Source organism: Ambystoma mexicanum, chromosome 4q, assembly GCF_040938575.1.
Source record: "Ambystoma mexicanum isolate Mex_15411 chromosome 4q, UKY_AmexF1_1, whole genome shotgun sequence".
In the NCBI taxonomy this organism is placed as follows: Eukaryota; Metazoa; Chordata; class Amphibia; order Caudata; family Ambystomatidae; genus Ambystoma; species Ambystoma mexicanum.
Window position 1 is genome coordinate 1239127792 of NC_090928.1, and position 18018 is coordinate 1239145809.

The 18018-nt window shown below is 45.8% G+C and overlaps 1 protein-coding gene across 1 annotated transcript in view; it reads left to right on the forward strand.

Moving 5' to 3' along the window:
- Positions 1–3752: 3752 nt before the first annotated feature.
- Positions 3753–18018, forward strand: part of ABCC10 (ATP binding cassette subfamily C member 10) — a 609641-nt gene continuing 595375 nt past the window's right edge. Inside the window, 1 exon segment of the mRNA XM_069608805.1 lies at positions 3753–4046. The gene's annotated coding sequence lies outside the window, so the exon portion shown is untranslated.

Genomic DNA, 18018 nt, shown 5'->3' on the forward strand with positions numbered 1-18018 from the left:
GTGTGGGCTCCTGGTGGATAGAGTTAGCATTTGAGACGATATCAGAGAGATCAAAGGTGGTAATGACTGGGGCATGGTCAGAGATAATGATATTAGTAATGAGGGAATCAATGATCGTATTAGTGAGGGATTTGGTAGTGAATATATAGTCCAGGTGTGAAAGTGTGTTGTGTGGGGGTGAGAGTGGAACATATACTCTAAGAAAACTGGGTGAGCAAGTGTCCAGGTGTCAATGAGGCTGGTTTCTGTTAGGCAGTGCATAAAGGCTTTATAGGATTTGGAACTTTTAAAAGAGCACTTGGATTTTCTATCTAAAAAGGGGTCCAAGACATGGTTTACATCACTGCATAAAATTAGATTAGAGAAATTTGATTTGAGAATAATCTGTTTGGTAGTATCCCAAACATCAGGATTGGGTAGAGTGGGACCATAAATGCTCATAACAGTGACAATAAGCAACTTGACCCAAGCTTTTATATGATAACCTCTGACTAATTAGTATGGCCACTCCATTTTTCCCCAACAGCTGGACTTGCAATAACATCCTTGACACAAAAGGATCTGAGTTGAATGGTTTCTGTGAGAGATGGGTTTCCTGTATGCAAGCGATATATAGATTTAGCTTTTTAAGGTGGGAGATAATTATATACCTCTTAATTGGGTTATTATAGCCTTTAATGTTCCAGGTCACACATTTAAAGACCATTGTACCTATAAAGCCTGGTTAGTACTGGCACATAAAAATACCAAAGAAAGAGAATGTGTAATACTGTGAACCAAATCAGCAAGTAGAACAAAATGAGCATAGACATATCCAAATGAAATAGGTGCCCAAAAAATAAAGGCGAGGAACAAAAGAGCAACACAAGAGGAAAGAGGGGAAGGAAGGGAACACTTCACCCAGTTGAGTAAGCTAAATATTAAAGGCATAACACAGAACAGAATAAAAGATTAAGACACATAGAATATTGTTTTCTCTCCTTGTTTCTGTCCGCACTATCCTTTTCTAAACCTTCCGAACTTTGCACCTTTTGTAAATATTGTACAAAAATTTCAGTTGAAATTAATTACAAGATTCCTGTTTTATTTATTGTTATATTTTATCATTTTTGATTTCTATTATAAAATTCTAATAAAGAATGTTAAAAAAAATAATAATAATAATATTGGAAGAACAGATAGGATCAAGTTACAACAAGGAGAAAAGGGAGAGAGCGATATAGGAGCAGATGACACCAGCAGGTCCAAGAATCCTTCTTGTCTTGAAGTCCAAAGATGAATCAATGAAGGACAAGGGCCGCCCCGTTCCCCTTATAAAGGCAAAATGCCATAGCAGATTAGTTCAAAGCAAGCCTGCTGTAACAAATGTCTTTGGCTTCTGATGTCACACCCAGAGTGCTTTGTTTGCAGGAAATGGAGAAAGCCGTGACGTGAAAGGAACACTAGCAGAATCCAAGATGGCGGAACCCCTCTCTTGCCTAAATCTCTCCTGTAAGAGTCTCTGACTCCATCCCCTTCCCATGTCTGCATACTTAAAAATTATTCCAGTACCCCACACCCTAGTGTGAGAGTGTCTTTCTTATCTCAGGAGAATAGCTCAGGGGCAATGCATTCGCCTTGGAAGCAAGATGACGCAGAGCAACACAGGTTTGATCCCCCAGTCTGCGCTTAGAAACCTCTCGGTATTAAGCGCGTTATATTAAGCGCGTTATAAATAAACAATTATTATAATTAGGACAGGACTGTCTTTGAAGCACCAGTTTGCACAGGGACCGGACCCTCCCTCCCTGGAGGGTTCATGTGCTCGGATGGACGGTGTCAGCCTTCCCCAGAGGGACCAAAAGGAGTAGCGTCCTGGGCATGGTTCCACATGGTTGTTGTGTTGTGGAGACACCGAGGCCAGACCGTTAACACACACCAGCCCTGTCATAACTGAAACACTGTTCACAAAGTTAATGCTAGTATGAGATCAAAGTTATGTTGCATACATTTTTGATCCCATTAGTATACATGGCAACATTCGGATGCACGTGGGAGGGAGATTTCCACAGGGAAATCGGGAGATGCATATTTCACCATAGGAATGCAATGGGGCTACAGTTATTTTAGGCGGGAGACTGTGAAAAATAGCAATATATTTCACCTCAAAATCAGGAGTCTCCCGCCTAAATCGGGAGGGTTGGCATGTATGCATTAGCCACCATTTTATAACCAGACATGGTTAATATGTATAGGTGAAAGTGGCACCAGGCTTACTAGGGTACACAATTCTTATGGGTTGACTCAGAGGTGCAGACAGTTAAAACCCAACCTTTGCCTGATGGAATTTTGTCTACCAGCAGCGGCCTGGAATCCATGTGTGAACTTTGAACCTGCTTTGCTGCCACTTTAGCACAGTTGTTGGGGAGATGCTCACAGCAAAGGAACATGAGTGCATTATGATTATGCTATGGAACCTTATGAAAGAGCGGTCTCTAGATTATTTTTTTTAAACTTTTTATTTTAACAGTTTATGTACAAAACAGCAAAATCATAGAGATCTGGAGAACCCAGAAAACAATAAGTCCAAAAATATGAAAACAGTTCACGAAACAACTATATACATTACAAGATAAACCCCCAATAAAATTCACAACAACCCATTCTCACCCCCACATACACAAGTACAATGGCAAGTCTAGCATAGCTGAAGAAATTTACCCCAGATCTTCTCAAATAAGCTCATTTTTCCTTCTCTTCTGTAAAGTGACTTTTCTATAGCTGCCAAATCTTGCATCTCAGCCATCCACATCTCAACATTCAGATTCAAAACAGTCTTCCAATTTCGCAAAACAATTTTCTTACCAATTATTGTCCTTCTGAACAACCACTTCTTCTGATTCATAGTTAGACCATCCAGAGACTCATCATCCCCCAAAATCACCATTTTAAAGTCAAAGGCAGGTGAACCCTCAATCACCACACCACACACCAGACCAACCGCATCCCAGAACAACCTCACCAACCTACAATCCCACAGCATATGCTCCAACGAAAGTTCATGTGGAAGGTACGTTGGACTGGAGCGGTCTCTAGATATGCAGACCGCCCTTTCAGAATTAACTGCATGGTTTTATTTCTAAAAAGGTTCAGGCTATCCTGCCTTCCCCAGATGCATTGTCACAAAGAGAAGGTTGTCACTTTTCATTAAAATACAAGACTTCCACGGCCGAGCATTTAGTAGTGTTCAGTGCTGTAAAAGGGGCTGGCACTGCCCAGGTTTTTATTACGTTGCGGTTGGTGGCTCAGGAAATGCGAGCGCAGCTCGGCCTTCTGCTGCTTTTGTCTGGTGTACAGAAGCGCGAGCTGTGGCAGGTCATCACTCTCCAGAAGAAGGGGGCGGGAATAAGGCTCACGCAGCCAATCAGTGTTCAAAAGACGCTCTCACGCTCTACACAGCCTAGGAGTCTAGAAATGCATGAGATACCAAATATTGCACAACACAGGCTAAAGTAGTTAGTGACGCCGGCTGTACTGCAGGAAGCACCCGCTGAGGATGAGCCCAGAAGTCGCGAAATGACAGAGCAAAGCGGGCCCTTGACGCAGGTAGGAGCCAGTTCCGGGTTCATCGCTCCAACGTTCGTGTGTCCCTTTTCCATGTTTACCATTTCGACACCAACGTTCAGAATGGGGGGAAGGGGAGGCTTCGAGCGTCATGGGTGCATGTCTAGTGATGCTGGAGGGTACTCGGAGATGACGTGCACCCCCAGGAACGCTGGGAGTAGTAGTCCGTCTTTTGAGAGCGAGGCTTCGTCCTGGTAGTGGACAGCCATTCCTAGTTCTTTGCAGGCGAGGGGGAACAACAGCTGCTCTCCTCGCTTTTGGAAGTTAATTTACTGACTGTTTATTTAATGCTCTCTCGGATGACATAAAAATGATTACAAGAAAACATATAGTTGTCCCCCAAACTACCTGGAAAAAAGAGAAATGCATTCTGGGCAAAATGATGGGAGAAAAATACCTTATTTTCCCTTTGAACAAAGAAGTCCCTTGGATTTAACTCAAGCGTGAGTAGCACACTCAGTCTTTGTTTTTCCCTTCATTCTGGAACTTGAAGATTACCCAGACTAGAATAGGGAAGAGAGTGTGGTGGCCTCAATTAAGACAGGACACCATGTGTGGTAAATGTGGTATTTATTTGATACCAGAGATGTGGGGATCACCTTGGGTGTATATTGTCCAGGGGCAAGGGGGTACAACTGGTACTCACAGTTTAGCAATCTTATTAAGGGAGCTGCTTCTATGCTGCTCATGTGTCCCTGGGAGGTGCACACAGTTCACACCAGAGCCCCCAGGACGCTCTGGTGTGTGTGTGTTGTGTTCCCAGGCCTGGAAGCCTGGCAGCTCTGTGGTTCAGGAGGAGCGCTGGGGCAGTCCTATTGCTGCGTTCTCCTGCCAGATTCTGGCGAGATGCGCGTTCCCTCGCTCCTTCGCGCTTCTCGCACGTCTATTCTCGCGAGATCGCGTCCATAAGTCCTGACACACCTCCTCTTGTGGAAAAAAGGACATGTGGTCAGTGCATAACATAGTCTGAGAACTTGCTGGGTTTCCTTCTCTCACGCTGGGGTCTGCCTTGTTCGGAGGGTGGATCTGACTGGTGACCTGGGATGTGGGAAGATTCGGGTGGATCAGGTTCTCCTCCGGTCATTTCTCTCTGTGCTCCCTCAGGCGGGGACGACGGGCTCATGCTTGCGGGTTCTTCGTGATTCTGCGTTCCCAATGAGTTTTTCCTGGTATGATGCTGGTTGCTGGATGGACTTTGCTGGGCCAGTCCTTCTCCTGCTTCCCCAGATGGGTGGCTGGTAGATTCTCTTCTGCGGTACATGGCCACTCTTTCCAAGTTCCATCGCTGGTGCATATGTGGTTCGGTCCCTTTGCGATGACCTCTATGGGTCTACTGTATTTGGAGCTGGTCATGGAGTCTTTATGGGGAAGCCGTATGTTTACCAGGTCGCCTTCGCTAACTGCTGTGCGTTGAACGGCCCTGCATTTATCCCCTTGGGCCTTCATTGCTTCCTTGTTTCTCTGCATGCGGAATACTATGTCTTGCATGTCCACATCTTGGTGTAGCCAAGGCGGTACCAGCGTGGACGCCGCCTTTCTCCCTCTCAACAGTTGGAAGGGTGAAACGCCTGTGATGGCGTTTGGTGTGATGCGGTGGGCCGCGATGGCCTCTTTTACTCTCTTGCTGCGGTCTAAGCCTGATGCATGCGCCTACTGTAGCGCGCCCTTGATGAAGCAGTTTGCTCTCTCGACGAGCCCGTTGGCTTGGGGATGGTACAGACTCGCTCTCAACTCTCGAACATTGTGCATTTTGATGAATCTCTCAATTTCTCGGTGCACTAGCTGCACCCCATTGTCGGTCACTATCTCTTCGGGAAGGCCTTTGTGCTGGAAGACGGTGGTAAGCGCCTCGATGACTGTGCCGGTGGTGATGTCTGGGACGAATTCAACATCCACCCACTTGGAGAAGTAGTCCGCCATGACGATTCCATACTTGTGCTCTGAGGACATGCCGTCCAGTGGGCCGATGGCCACACTCCTTTGGGGACCTCAGTGGGAATCATGGGGGCCTGTCTCACGGACAGGCGTTTGTCGCTGTTGATGCATTCATGGCACTGCTCTATCATCGCCCGTATGTCCTGGTCTAGGCGTAGGTCAGTAGGCGTCGCGTACTCTATGCCTCGTCATGTTGCTGCCTAGGTGGACCGAATGAGCTCGGCACAGGATGACTTTCCGGATGCCTCTCGGGGGAATCACCCGGTCGCCTCGCAAAATTAGGCTGTTCATGGCCGTAATTTCGTCGCTCACTTTCCAGTAGGGTCGTAGGCGTTCTGGGACTGCTCTTTCGTTGGGCCATCCTTCGCAGACTCACTCTCCCACGCGGCGGAGGACTTCGTCCTGCTCATATTCATTTTGCCAGTGGTGCTCACTTAGTTCCATAAACTCGCTGTTCCTGACATCGCCTATGGAGGCCACTACGCATTCGTCTTCGAAGGAATGTGGTTCCTGGAGCATTTTGATTCAGCAGCCTTGACATGCAATCTGCTTGGGCGTTCTTCCAGCCTGCAATGTGGGCTATTTCGTAGGTGTATTCTTGGAGTTTGGCGCCGATTCTGGCCAGTCTTGGTGTGGTGGTCTTGGTGCTCCCTAGACTTACCATGTGTATGAGGGGTTTGTGGTCGGTGACCAATCAGAATTTTGTACCCCAGACATATGATCGGAAGTATTTTACGGCCCAGGCACATGCTAGCATTTCCTTCTCCACTGTGGTGTAGTTCTTCTCCGATGTTGACAGGGCCTTTGAGGCGAACGCTACAAAGTTCTCTGTCACCCCTTTTTTGAGTTAGGGTGGCGCCTAGCCGGTATGCGCTGGCATCTGTTGTGATGCATGTTTCCCATTTTGGGTTGAAGGGTTTTAAACCGGGTTCATGGAGGATCCTTCTCTTGATTTTCTTGAATGCTTCGTCCTGCTGGGGCCCCATGCGTAGCTCGCACCTTTCTTCAGGAGTTCCCTCATGGGGGAAGTGGTTTCCGAGAATCGCGGGAAGAATTTGCCGGAGTGTACCTGCCTTTGAACTCGAGCCTTGCTTTAATGTAGCTGAGCAGATCCACTGTTGCACCTCCAGAGACTGTTGGCTTTTGTCTGGTGGCTCTAAATTCTACTTTGTCTCGCCCCATCATCTCTTTGTAGGTGTTAATCGGAAGGATGGTGAGATCTGATCCTGAGTCGGCCATGACTCGTGTCTCCATGCCGTGCACTTTTATTGTGCAGTGGGGCTTTTCCCTCCTGGCTTGGGGGGCGTAGACCATGATGACCATGGGTTTGTCGTGTACCTCGTCGTCTTCACTCGACTCTTTGTCGCCGCCGATGCGGGTGACGGCTTTTCCCCTCCACGTGCAGGCCTGGGCCACGTGACCGAAGCGTCGACATTTTGAACACTCCTTGTTCCTGGCGGGGCATTCGGGATCACTGGCCATGTGTTTGGTGCTGGCACATATATAGCACTTCGGTGCATCTCTTTGCCTGGGACCTTTGTCTCTGGGGTTTCACGGGGCTGTCTTTCTCTGCGCCCTCTCTATTGCAGCGCCGATATGTCGGGTACCAGCAAAGGACTTCCAACCTCTTTGCGCCTGCTGGTGGTCTCCTCTTCGGCTTTGGCTATTTGGATGGCCTTGTCAAGGTCCACTTCTTTCTCCTGGATGAATTTATCCTGCACTTTTCTTGAGTTGGTGTGAACCACGAGCATGTCGCAAATGACGTGTTCTGCATTGTCGCTGAATCCGCATAGGGATGCTAGTTCCCTCATCCTCGTAATGTAGTCGTCGACCGGTTCATTGACCTCTTGCTTGTGAGTGTAAAACCTCAGTCTGTGCAGCACCACATTTTCTTTATTGGTGAACCTCTTCATGATGCAGCGAATTGCCTCCTGGTAAGCGTCGTCATCATCGCCTGCGGCTGGCATGGCCTTTAGTCTTGCGAATATGCGCTGCCCTTCGACCCCCTTTGCATTTAACAGCATTGCTTTCTTCCTGGCCGGTGTGTATTCCATTCTGCCCGTTGCTTTCAGGTAAGTGGAAAAAAGTGGTTCCCACTGCTGCAACGGAATCGCCGGGGTCTCTGGCGATGGGAGGAACGCCGGGGGGGCCCGGCACCCTGAATGGTGGTTGCGCTGGGTTCTGGATCCTCGTCGCCAATAATGTGGTGGCCTCAATTAAGACAGGACACCATGTGCGTTAACTGTGGTATTTATTTGATACCGGAGATGAGGGGATCACCTTGGGTGTATATTGTCCAGGGGCAAGGGGGTACAACTGGTACTCAGTTTGGCAATCTTATTAAGGGAGCTGCTTCTGTGCTGCTCATGTGTCCCTGGGAGGCGCACACGGTTCACACCAGAGCCCCCAGGAGGCTGTCCTCCATGGCGTTACGCGCTGGTGTGTGTGTGTTGTGTTCCCAGGCCTGGAAGCCTGGCAGCTCCGTGGTTCAGGAGGAGCGCGGGGGCAGTCCTATTGCTGCACTCTCCCGCCCGCTTCTGGCAAGAAGCGTGTTCCCTCACGGCTGTTCTCGCGAGATCGCATCCCCGCGATCTTGCGTCAGGAAGTCCCCACAGAGAGTCTTGATTCTATTAAAGACACTGAGGCGCGCTTTATGCTACGCTTTCTTTTACTACTCGCAACAGCAGCAATACAAAAGACTTAAAAAAAAAAAAACTACAAACCATTATAAAATGAAAATGTCTGAGGTTCTGTAGTTTCTTTTGACAATGTCCTCTCCAAGCCACCGCAAGGCCCTTCCTGTCCCTGAATCCTATAAGCACCTACTTGAACCCAGAATGATCCAGCTTCCTTTCTACAGTTGGCCGCAGGGTCCGACTGGGGAACATGCGGCACAAATGTAAAGTGGCCCACAGTTACAAAAGGCAATTCATTCTTTTTGTGACCGAGTGTGACCTAAGGGGGAGTTTTTGGATACAAATGTAATGCAAATTGTGCAATTTAAAGAATATTCATCAACAATGGTCAAAACTACTAGTTAAGAAACTCCTCAAACTGGCCCACATTGGCCAAAAAAGTGGCCCACTTTGGCCCAAGCTAGCATTTTGTGTTATTGTTTCTGCATTGCCCTGTTGCCATGTAGGGTAGTAGTCCGAGCCCGGTTGGCCTGTGTGCTGCTGATCCATCAAAACCTATGAAAACAAACCAGGACTCCTGAAGGCAACTTGTCTCACTGCTCTTGGTAGTGATGCCCAAACATCCCAATAACGTATAAATACATTTACACAGAATGTCTTAGCCGGGTACACATGTTGGTTATTAAATATGCTCTCTAACACGATACAAATGTATGGACGTGACTTTAATTACCACGTTTACACAGAAATTATTTTTACATTTTAAATGGCTTTATTGAGACTTTTGAAACAACAAATAGTTCTGTAACATTGCCCGGGACATCCATTGTTAAGTAGATAGTACACAAAGTTACATAGTCCACAGCAGGTTATAACAAATGAGGTCATTACATTTAACACATTTTATGTAAATATTTCACAGTCTCCTACCATTGTTACAAAATAGAGCCTGTTTCGAGTAAATCTGTAGATGGGTGATTTTCGGTATTGGTAAGATTATCAATAACTAGAGCTCTAAATGTTCCTGTGGTAATGCGAGGGAAGGAAATCCAGTACTTTTGTTTGGAATTCTGTGAATTGTACTTACCTAAATTTGAAATGGGGAAAGAAAAAACTACAAGCCCCAAAAACAACTGTATGGCTTTCTCACGCATGCCCACAGAAAGCTTGAGAGCTCTGGCGATCACATACATGAATTGTTTGAATAACAGCATGGTGTAAAACGCAATCAAGTCTTGGTTTTTACTCTGCTGTGTATTTATACAGAAGGATATGTGCTGGTAAGAAACGCCTTGTAGTACTAAGAAAGAGATAGGAAAGGGAAAGAAAGCAGAACAGAGGGGATTTGAGGTGGGAAGGAGGTAGAGAGGACATGGCTGAGTTGATTGGATCTTGCGTTGAGCTCTCTGTAAAGTGGTACTGCATCATTTCTGGTGTTCATTGCACACTTATAATCTAAATTATTTACTGGGGTTGTGAGGAACCTATTTTGAGGTACCTAATTGTTGGAGCTCTGCGCCCTCTGTATTGGTTTTACACAATCTAATTTTACCAAGTCGCATCAACTTAGGTAACAATGGAGTCCTTGGTTCCTCTACTCCATTCGGAAAGACATGGTTGATTTTGATAGTTACACTTAATTATGCTAATGCGCCCATTTCTCCGAAATAAATTCAAAAGAAAAAAGTTCCAAAAGCCTTTTTATGATTCACACAGTGTTTTTTTATATATATTAGTGAGTGCCCTTTTGTGAGGAGGAGGAGGACAGATTTTCACAGAACACTGGAGACGGAGGCTTACTAGGATTACCCCATGACTAGGATGGAAAAGCTGTGAAGAATAGTGGTGCATCATAAAAGACCGGCCCTGATTTGAAAAAGACAGTCAATCCGTCAAAACACGTGAAACACGTGTCATCACAAAAGGGCACTCAATAATATATATAAAATACACTGTGTGAATCATAAAAAGGCTTTTGGAACTTTTTTCTTTTGAATTTATTTTGGAGAAATGGGTGCATTAGCATAATTTAGTTTAACTATCAAAATCAACCTCATAATATAAATGAGTTGTATAAGATAAGGGAATGAAAGCTCCATAATGTGTAGCATCAAAGCAAGCCATATCTTGTTATATGTTTTGGTGAGTAAGGGGCACAGCGGAGAAGGTTAACCCAACACATTATAAACAATATTTCATAATATATAATGTATTGGGACGTTCAAGTGGGTTATAATAAATGTTAATTTAACAACTACAGTTTTGAGTAGGTCAGATGCAAGGCACTGGAAGCGGTCAAATAAAGTCTCCAGAGGACGCCGTTTGGTTGAATTTAGCTGAAGATAAGTGTTTGATTACAGTTTTTTCGACCCTGTATGTGGGACAGACTGAGTGCAGTCAAGCCTTGTAAGAAGGAGCTTTGTGGCCTTTTTAGTGACTTGTAATCGTGTCTTTTGCCACTGACATTAGTATATCCAGGAGTTGGACATGCTTGTCAAGACGTGTGTGATTCGTGTTCAGTGTGCTAAGTACATGTTCCTTTAATGAAAATGTCTGGTTGCTTTGTAGGATGGCGATGGTAGTTTGTGATCTGTCAGACCTTTATTTAGTGATTAGGGGCCAGAAGAACAGCAACATACATTCAAGTAAACCTGAAGCATCAGGTTTGTTGAATCTCCACCAGATTGGGTCTGTGATAAGGTTGGCCTTGTGCAATTTGTCTGGGGATCAGAACGCTTTATGCAACAGGAAGAAGAGGGTTTGAGATTTGCATATAGATCTAGAAACTTTAAATATTATTTTGTTTATCTGGTCACTGTTCAAGTTCTAGAATTAATAGGAGATTGCCCTTCCACTTTGAATTGATTGATGATATAGAGTTTGGTGGTGTCGTTGAGGTTTACTGTTTTCGTGTGTAGCGCACTTGGTCTGCTTTCCATGTACATCGTGGGATTGTTTAGTTTGAGTCATTTGAGAATATTTACTGTTTTCACATAATGCCTGAATTGATCGGCTTATACAGCCATATTTAGTTTTCAATTCCATAAATGTGAAATTATGCAAATGTGAGAGATGAGTTATGGTTGAGGGATTGGTGCATATAATACAATATATCTTCGACCCTTGTGTCCCGATTGATGCCCGCTGACTGTTATCACGGGATTAGACCGAATTGATGCCCCTACACGTTTCTTCGTGAAATGGTTATATAGTTTGAAATAATGATGCATCTAATAGTTGATGGCTCTTGAATCCCTTCAGCAGAAATAGGGGTGACAGTGCGTCTTTGAAATCCTACCACTCTGGCGTCCCCTCAGTATTTTGTAATGAGCAGCCATTGATTTGCGCCAGTATAAATGCATGATGGTAGCCTTAAAATGAAGACATTATAACGCCCTGAGTTCTGAACAGCTTGAAACATTTTTATGGAGATTCTCAGGATTTCCCCTTTTCAATAAGAATTTTAGAATGACTGAGTTTAGTCTCTGCAGAATCTGTCATCAAATGGTAAGGCAATAATTTCTAGTGGGAAGAGGATCAGTGGTGAGATGTCCAGTCTGCCCCACCGTGACAGGAAAAGAGGTGACTAGTCTGCAATTATTCCTTCCCTTTCTGAATAATGGAGGCTTGCTGATTGTATCTGTGCAGTTGGTGAAATTGATGCCTATATATTTAATGCTGTCTCTTTTACGACAAAGGCCTAAGTCTGGTAATTCTCCCCTAGAGCATGTGTTGGATATAGGGAGACGTACAGTTTTTTTTCTCTATTGAGTTTGTGGCTAGAAACTCTGCCATAATTATCGAGGAGGAACATCACTCGATACACTGAGACATTGAGGTTGGTTAAGAATAGATTAAAGTCATCAGTGTATGCCTCAATAACATTTTTGTCTCTTACTCAGATCCCAGAGATTTCCTCATACCGAATAGTCTCCTACAGTGATTCCAGCGATAAGATGTAGAGGAGAGGCTAGGGGGCAAGCTTGTCTAGTGCCTCTGATTAAAGAGAAAAAAGATGAGGAGACATTGTTAACAATAATTGAGGCTGTAGGGGAGTGGTATAGACCCTTGACCAGCCTTATGAATGGATCGCGCCTTGAAACACTTGTGTATAGCCATCTTCAGGGTGGGCTCCATTGTCGGGCATCGTTCCTGGCAACAGGGGAAACCGCAACGGATCACTGCTGCGTGCCATGGCAGCTTCCGGGACTCCTGGCCTGCACCCTCAGTAATGCGTTGTTAGATGCAGGGGGCGCGGCGCTGTCTTCGTCCATGCTGCTCTGCCGGGCGCCCCTGGGCATTCCTGCACTGGGTGGAGTGGGCTTCCCCTTCTACACTCTTCTGCTCCCGGGCTGCGCCTAGCATATGCAGCCCAGAAGGACTTTTTTGAAGGGACTGCCTCGCTGGACACATGGCAGGCTGTCAGGGTCCCAGCCCGGGCAATGTGGTCTGGGCCACCCCCCACACGCGACCCAGGCTGGGCTGCTCTTCTTTGGCCCAGGCATTTCCTGGCATGCTGCCTCGGCCCTGGATACTACAGGGCCCATCCGGTTTGGCCCCTGGGTGGCCGACAGGTGCCACAGCCCTGGGGTGGCCGAGCTGCCCCTAGCATTAGAGGGCGGCCTACTGACCTAGTCCCTGGAGGGGCCTCCGCACGGTGCACCTGGCGCCATTTTCAGGATTTAGGCCCTGGGGGCACCTTGAAACAGGAACCTCCCCCATCCCCTCCCGAGGTAAGTATTTACCCCTCTCCTTCAACTGTCTTTTGTATTAAATCCTCTTTGGATTCTTTTAACCCCTGCCCATTCTTGGCTGTGTATCGACATACTTTGCATGCTGTCACAGTTTCTTCTTCTGTGGCATCCATGTCAGTAAACCAGACATGATTACATAGGAATCGCTTTGTGGCAACAATGGCCCTGTGTCCCCCGTTGGTGATATCTACAGCTTTATTTCTCTGGGATTTTGTGACAACTTTTTTTTTTTTTTCTCTCTCAGTAGTAGGCCATTTCACGCGGCAGCCAGCTCCCTCTGCATCGTCTCAAGGCATTGCAGTTCCTTTCGATCAGGACTGTTGCTTATTTTATTTGTTATCTTGGATATTTATTGAGCGTGGACCTAGCTACAAGCAGTAGAGCACTGTACAAAATGGGTTACTAGGAATATAAGTAAGGGTGCATGAGTTACAGCAGAGCAGTAATACATGACTGTTAAGTAACAGGAGCACTAATTAGGGGTGAGGTTGGGGGGATCGGCCGGTGGGTGGGATTGGGGTGTCTACGGTGCATGATGAAGTTGCTCCTTGAAGAGGCGGGTCTTGAGACCCTTTCTAAATTGCATGAGGCTTGGTGTGTGTCTAATGTTGGCTGGTATGAGGGTCCACAACCTGGGTGCATAGAACAAGAATGCAGTTGTCCTGTTTTTTTTGTTTTTTCATTCTTGCAGTTTTAATCTGACCAGATCCTGGTCTCTTTTGTAGTGTTCGCTGCTAGAAATGGTGACTGTTTCAGCTTGGTAGGTGGGAGCATGCAAAGTGCTAGCTTTGTAAATGGTGTAGCTTGTCTTGAAGGTGATATGTGCTTGTAGGGGCAACCAGTGTAGTTCAATGATTGTGGGCATAATGTGGTCAAATGGTGGGTGGGGTGTTTCCACCAGTAAAAGCAGATCGACTACCCCTCTCTACTTGCCCCCTAGTGTCTACCAGTCAGTAAATCGAAAACCTATTTCTTATAATAGGTTGTTCAGTATATTACACAGATATACAATTTCTCTGAGTTACAAAAATAGTCAATTTTATTTGGTCTTTCACCTTTCTTAAAAAATGGTAAATTAAGCATCAGAATAGAACTTTCTGGTCGATTAGAAAAATTCTATAAAGGTTCCCAAAAAGAATTGCTTTGTTTTTTTTATTGAACTATATCCAAATGACGTTGTTTTGAAATAATTGAAAAATGTATGTGATTATTTCTTTGATAATTAATATATGTCCTTGATGTCTTATGAGTGTACACATGTTTTAGTAGTTTTAATGTGTTTTTTAAGAAAGGTGAAAGACCAAATAAAATTGACTTTGTGTAACTCAGAGAAATTGTGTATCTGTCTAATGTACTGATCAACCTATTATAAGAAATGTTTATTTACTGACTGGTAGACACAAAGGGACAAGTAGAGAGGGGTAGTCGATCTGCTTTTTCTAGTTTACTTTTAGTAGTCTCCCATCGTGCAGATTCCTCCCGCCGATAACAAAAAAATAGGGTGTACCCAATCATTATTAGCGGGTGTTTCCACTATCCAGGTGAGAAGGGTTAAGGACCTATACTGTGGATCAGAAGTTATTGTCTCGAAGGAAGGGCTTCATTTTCTGCAAAAAGAGAGACTTGGTCCCAAGCTATCTGGGTTCATGACAGACATCCATCTCTATTTGTGTGTGATGTTAGTGGTATTGTAGAGAAGAAGGAATTTGGTTTTTAGTGGGGTTTACTTTGAGGTATATGCTAGACTCCCAGGTTTGTATCAGGCCTTGAGCTATTAGATGTCTTTGATAGAGGCGATTTTTGAGGTAGCTTTGAGTATTATCTGCATATTGGGGGATGTGTAAGTTAAGGCAGACAAGGCGATATTGCAGGGGCTCCACATAGAGGTTGAAGATCAGGGGAGAGACGAGGATGCGTGTTGTACCGCACACGTGAAAGGCTTGGAGGGGGGTGATCTGGAGATATCTATCTGAATGAACGGTTGATGGTCTTCTAGATATGAGTATGGGATTGATGAACCACAGTGTCGAAAGCTGCGTAAAGATCTGATTACTAGGAGGCATCAACAGCGTTGCTGGGAGCATTGTATTGTACACCACTTGGATTGTGCCCGTGCCCGTGTCCATGCTGAGTCTGGGTCTGAAGTTGGTGTGCTTGAAGTTGTACAGCTATGGCTCTTTTGAGGAGCTTTTCAAGCAAAGTGAGGTGTGTGATGGCGAGATAGCTGCTGAGGTCCTCGGAGTCCAGTGTTGTTTTTTTTTTGGAGTGAGAATAATTTTTCCAGTTGTGCAGGTAGTGGGACGTGTTTATGGGATGAGGGATGTATTGACGATAAGGAATGGATGATGTGCTTCTGTGAGGAGAGTCTTTAGAATGGAGGCGGGCAGGATGTCATCCGAGTGGAATGTATTTTATTGCATGCTAGAATGTTAGGCAGGCCGTTGATGTACTGGGTTTCGAAGGTGGCCCATGTTTTGTGCGGTGGGATGAGTGAGGCAGTAAGTGAAAAGTGGTTGGTGTCAATGTTTGGCAGATCTTGTGACTGAAACAGTTGTTGATGGCGGAGGATTAATCGATGAAGTGTGGGACTGTAGGGTTCGGGAGACGGTTGATGCACAGTTTGACTGCTTTGAAGAGACATTTGCTTTCATTGTTGGATTGAGCCATGGTCTTCTGGTAGTAAGAGGGAGGCTTTTGCTGTGGCTATCTGCTGACTGCCAGCAGTCAGGAGTTCTTTAAGTCAGGGTAGGTCAGATGAGGTTTTGGACTTGCACTAGATTGCCTCACTTTTTTAATGATATTCTACCTGTGTGTACCAGGGGGCTGATGGTTTGTCTGATGGAATATTGTTTCACTGGAGTGTATTTTTTGATGTTGGTGTTCAGGGTGTTGAGAACTTCTAGTAAGTTGTTGCAGTCCCTGTACTGGGGTCATGATAGGGAGGAGGTGAGGTTTCTTCCACAACCCTGACTTTAGGGCCACTTCCATTTGATCATCACCTTTGCAGCCTCAACGGTATGATATGATATGATATGGCATTTATAACGCGCCTATACACAAGCGTTTCAAGGCGTGACAAAGCAAAGGAGGGGAACAAAGGGAGGACAGACAATGATCCTACTAGGCCAGGCGTCATTCAGATCGCTCAAATGCGCGGGAAGGGGGCAGGAACAGTGTAGTACATGGCAAAGAAGATAACAATAAGTAAGTAGCGGCCAGCATGTGGCAAGTGCAGGGTAAGTGCAGACATCAGGTGTCAAGGGCTGGGAGGGGGACTGTAGGGATACAGAGACAGCCCCCTAGTGCGGGGGTTGCCAGGTGGGCAGTGCAGGTGTGAAATGCTGGCGGGAAGGACCTGGTCCCGAGATCAGAGGGTGTCCAAGTAACCAGTGCAGTTTCAGTTACAACTAAGAGGTCAGCAGAGGAGGGGAGGAGAAAAAGCAGAAGCAAAGAGAAAGGTTTTGAGGAGCTTCCGGAACCAGACATGGTTCTCCTCCAGTTTAAGGAAGGCAGGAAGGCTGTTCCAGAGGGAGGCCCCAGCCAAGGAAAGAGATCTCCCACTAACTCTTTGCTTGGAGAAGCGACTGACCCTGAGGGACTTGGAAGCGGATGAGCAAAGAGCTTGAGAAGGGAGCTATTTAGGAAGAGAGAATTGAAGGTATTGAGGCCCCAGGCCCCAGAAGGCCTTGTGGATGGTACAGCGGGTTTTGAACTTAATCCTTGCAGCCACTGGGAGCCAGTGCAGAGATTTCAGTCCTGGTCTCAGCTTTCTTGGTAGCAACGGCTACCTCTCTGATATTGTGGAGGGGAGGGCGTGACATGCCATTCTACATGTAAATCCCAGATATAATTATGCAGCTCTTCGCAAGAATGTTATCACTGTGCGTCAGGACATTTAAACAGCTGGCTTAAAATCTGTACATGGTCTGTGAGCAATGACATAAATAGGGACAAACAGGCCTCCTGGGATATTAATTTATCCCGGGAAATCATTGAAGTCATCTTCATGTAGGGCCACAGGGCCAAACGGGCTAACAAACTCCATTATAAGGGCAGAAGCCCCGTTGTGGTCGGGGATTCTGTGGGACCTGTTTAATAATATCATTTTTTTCCACATCATTTTTTTGCAAAATACAGAACTTTCCTCCCAACACACCCTTGTCCCATCCGAAATCCATTGCAGTCTTTCCTTTCCCCTTGTTGGAGTATATTCCTGATACCCTTCCTTATTTTGTATTGTATTATATTTTATATAGCGCTTTTAGCCAAAGCGAACAATCATCAATACATTAAAATAGCAATAGAAAGCGGTGTTGAGAGTCAACCAGTAACAATCAAACAGACAGTTGACATAAATTAGTTTTTAAGGAAGAGTGAAACGGAGAATAGGAGGTGATAGAGCGGAGAGATAGAGGAAGAAGATTCTGAGGGGGGCAAGAAGTTGGAAGGATCGGAAGCGTGATTGCGGACAGGGGGCACAGGGAACATTAAGTCGAAAAAGACCAGCAGAACTGAGAGGCCGAGAAGGAGAAAAGAATGAGAGAAGAGAAGCAAGATAAGACCATAAAGGGATTTGAACCCTAGACAAAGGAAGTTGTGTTTGAGCTGAGAGTGAAAAGAAAGCCATCCGAGAGAGTCAAGAGAAGAGGACATTGGGCCTCATTACGAGGTGGGTGCAAAGGGATACCGGGCACCATTAAGGACATCAGTGCCCCCTAATCCCTTTGCCCCCTATTCTGAGGTCCCTTAGCGGGTCCCGCTATGGGCGCCTGGTTTTACCAGGCACCCTTAGCGGGAGCCGCAAAAGGACCAGGCAGCAAATAACGGTACTGCAAATTGCGGTACCGTTATTAGCTCCCTCCCCATTCCCATTGAGCCCTATGGGGGCTCAAATGGGAATGGGGATTGCCTTTTTCAATGGGGACTTACCGTTCCCTCCAAGGTCGGAATGGACCGGTAAGTCCCCATTGAACCAGGGCGGACTCGGTACCGGTATAAGAGATAGTCATGGCGCAAATAGCGCCATTATTATCTCCATACTCGGAATGAGGCCCATTGAGCCTCGGTAAGAGAGCAGACAAAGTGGGCGA